The sequence below is a fragment of the Brassica napus genome, chromosome C9, assembly GCF_020379485.1.
Source record: "Brassica napus cultivar Da-Ae chromosome C9, Da-Ae, whole genome shotgun sequence".
Classification (NCBI taxonomy): Eukaryota; Viridiplantae; Streptophyta; class Magnoliopsida; order Brassicales; family Brassicaceae; genus Brassica; species Brassica napus.
Genome location: NC_063452.1, coordinates 41,945,647 through 41,948,963, shown reverse-complemented (window position 1 = coordinate 41,948,963; position 3,317 = coordinate 41,945,647). Strand labels below are relative to the sequence as shown.

General features: G+C 41.3%; 1 long non-coding RNA gene across 1 annotated transcript; it reads right to left on the bottom strand.

Moving 5' to 3' along the window:
- Window positions 1-206: 206 nt before the first annotated feature.
- On the bottom strand, window positions 207-3,021 carry LOC106417848. The gene is made up of 2 exons (XR_001283477.3): window positions 673-3,021; window positions 207-573 (listed from the first exon to the last, which is right to left on the bottom strand). It is a non-coding gene; the product is annotated as an uncharacterized LOC106417848 (long non-coding RNA).
- Between the last annotated feature and the right edge of the window lie 296 nt (window positions 3,022-3,317).

Below are 3,317 nucleotides of genomic sequence, written 5' to 3'. Positions count from 1 at the left end.
CCAAAAAGGGCTTCAAATGGAGTTTTCTACAATGATTAAATATATCCTCATAAGTGGCTTATTCCATGTTTGTACTCAGATATTCCTTTTTTTTTCATAACTTGTACTCATGTATTCTGTTTTTAAGTTAATAAATTTTAACTTTGTGGGAAAAATCAGGATATTAAACCCATAATTAGTATTTTTTCTTAAACTTAAATAATATATTTCTTTACCAAGAGCGATCCAAATAGCGTCTCTTCGCAGCTGACAATCCTACAAGATTATGAGACAGTCTCTCGTCATAAAATAAATGTACTTAAATCGTCCAGCACTTTCTCATCGAAAACACCTCAGGATGTGCGACTCAGGGTCAAACAACAGCTAGGTATTGAGAAAGGAGGTGGAACATGCAAATACATTTCGAGAAACGGAAAAAAACGCCTCTTCTCTTCGATTGTTGACCGTATCAAAAAAATCTCCCTAAGCTGGTATAATAGGTTCCTCCCCACAGCACGTAAAGCAACCATGCTTCAGTCTATCCTCTCCGCAATCCCCACATTTGCTATGTAATGCTTTCAGCTACCTCTCAGCCTGTGTAAAAAGATACAGTCAGTACTCACTCGCTTCTCGTGGGATAGTAAGGATGGAGAAAGGAAAATTTGTGGGATCGCATGGGATAAGCTTACTTACCCAAAGAAACTGGGAGGTTTGGGCTTCAGAGATGTTCAGATGATTAACCAGGCGCTGTTGGCATAATTAGCTTGGAGACTCATTACAAAACCGGAATGCCTACTCTCTTGGATCATTTTGGGCAAATACTGCAATACAACCTCCTTCCTCAAAGTTACTGCGAGCTCCTCTATCTCACATGGATGGAGAGGTATCCTTGTAGGCATAGACTTACTCCTGAACCACCTCGGAAAAGCAATAGGAAACGGTGAGTCTACAATATTATGGTCTGATTAATGGATTAATCTAGAGGCTAATCTAAGACCCTATGGACCTGTTACACAAAAAGACCAAGTTCTCCTAGTTACTGACATTCTTAGTGGAGAAACAAAGGAATAAAACTTCGCTCTTATTGATATTCTCATGCCAGAGCAAAAGGATTGTATCCTAACCATCCATCCTAGCAAGATGAATGCGCAAGACACCTACATATGGCCACTACAGAAGTCTGGAACCTACACTGCACGATCAGGCTACTTCTCGATGTAGGCAGATAAGCTTCAAGCTTCACTCTCCACCCCTGATGCACCCAATGTGAAATAGGACTGGACAAAGAATATGTAACATCTCGAGTTGTGATATATGAAAAGGTTTAAGAGGATTGATTTGGCTACCTATGTCATCAAAGCTGACTTACCTTTTCCGTCACACATCCGTTTAGAACTCCATGATTAAGCATGCTTGGGCTGGAGTAGTGGAAGGATGGGTGACCTATCGGAAAGTGATTCGCGATACTGTGCAAGTGAGGCCAAAGCACGGGGAAAGGCCATGTGGTGATTGCACGGTTAGTAAACAAAACTTTCGTGTTTTGAAAAATTAACGAACCGATCGTTGGAACGGGATGGAGCCCACGGGCCGAGAGAGTAGGTGTGGGTGGCCCATTAGTCATGGGCGGTCGGGGCGTTACAAGTGGTATCAGAACTGGTTAGCCATCTCGATTCTTACCCGAGAGGCGTTTTGAGACCTGTCGTGGGGCGCAACGAAGACGTTGCGTTCTTTGAGAGGGGGTGAATTATAACATCCCGAGTTGTGATATATGGAAAGACTTAAGAGAATTGATTTGGCTACCTACGTCACCAAAGTTTACTTACCTTTTCCGACACACATCCGTTTAGAACTCCAGAGTTAAACGTGCTTGGGCTGGAGTAGTGAAAGGATGGATGACCTATCGGGAAGTGATTCACGACACCTTGCGAGTGAGGCCAAAGCACGGGAAAAGGTTCATGTGGTGATTGCATGGGTCAGCAAACAAGTCTCTTGGGCCTTGGAAAATTACGCACCCCCGTCAGATGGGATGGGACCCACGGGGCGAGTGAGCGGGGGTGGGTGGCCCATTAACCGTGGGCGGGCGGGGCGTTACAGAATATCTGGACAAAACCCCTCATACCAATGCTTAAACTCTTTATGTGGAAGGTAGCTCATAATGTCTTGCCAACGGGGGAAAACCTGCAACATCGAGGTATCCTAACAAACACTGCTTGCATCAGATGTGGAGCATCATAATCCATCAACCACCTGCTCTTCCATTGTGACTTTGCAACATAAATTTGGAAGCTTAGTCCATGGAAACAGACACTGGCGCCAAACCAAGACAATTCTTTCAAACATACTCTCCAGGATTTACACAATTGGACAACCCTCACAACTTACGGAGTCTGCTCTAACCTCTTTTTGTGGTTATGTTGGATGATTTGGATTTCTCGGAACCTTCTTGTATTCCAGAATTTCCAACTCTCGCCACAAGAGACATCCACAAAAGCAATCACATGCGTCAAGGAGTAGGAACGAGCTCAACCGATGCCTATCACAATCACAAAGACGAAACCTCCACCTCCTGCGATGGTAGACATCCATCTTCCAACCGTCATATGTAACTCCGATGCCTCGTGGAAAGCAAAAACAAAAATGGCTGAACTTGGGTGGATCTTCACTGACCAAATAGCTACTGAACTGAATTGTGGCGATCTCATCAAGAAACATGTCTCTTCTCCTTCCATGGCTGAGGCACTGAAAATTAGGGAAGCCCTAACTCAAGCAACAACTCTTGACATCACTCACATCTGGCTCCGATCAGATTCTCAAGCGATCGTCAAAGCGATCTCCTCAAGACGTCGTCCGGCAGAACTTCACGGAGTACTTTCGGACAGCGATCTTCTTATCAACTCTTCATCTTCACATTTTTCTTTTTGTCCCATTTCCTTCATCTTTAGAGATTTTACTTGGCATGCAGACCTTTTAGCAAATTACTGTATGGCTTTCTATAACAACTCTGGGTCTTAGTTCTAAGCCCATTTTATCTTTTTAATTAAGTATTCTGTGGTTCAAAAAAATATATTTCATAAGCAACTAACCATTATTCTTTCTGTTTCCAAAATATAGTTTTGTTGACTTTTTCTTATTCCACAAAATAAATTTTCTAAAATTTTAAAATATTTTCATTAATTGGTATAAGTAAATTGTAATCTCGTCAAAATATTAATTAAACGTATTTAGATTGATTAAATATTATCTTCAATAATATTGGAAACATCATAGTATATATAAATAATAAATTGAAATATAACTATTTATTATTTTTAATATCTGTAAAAGTTGAATAAATATTT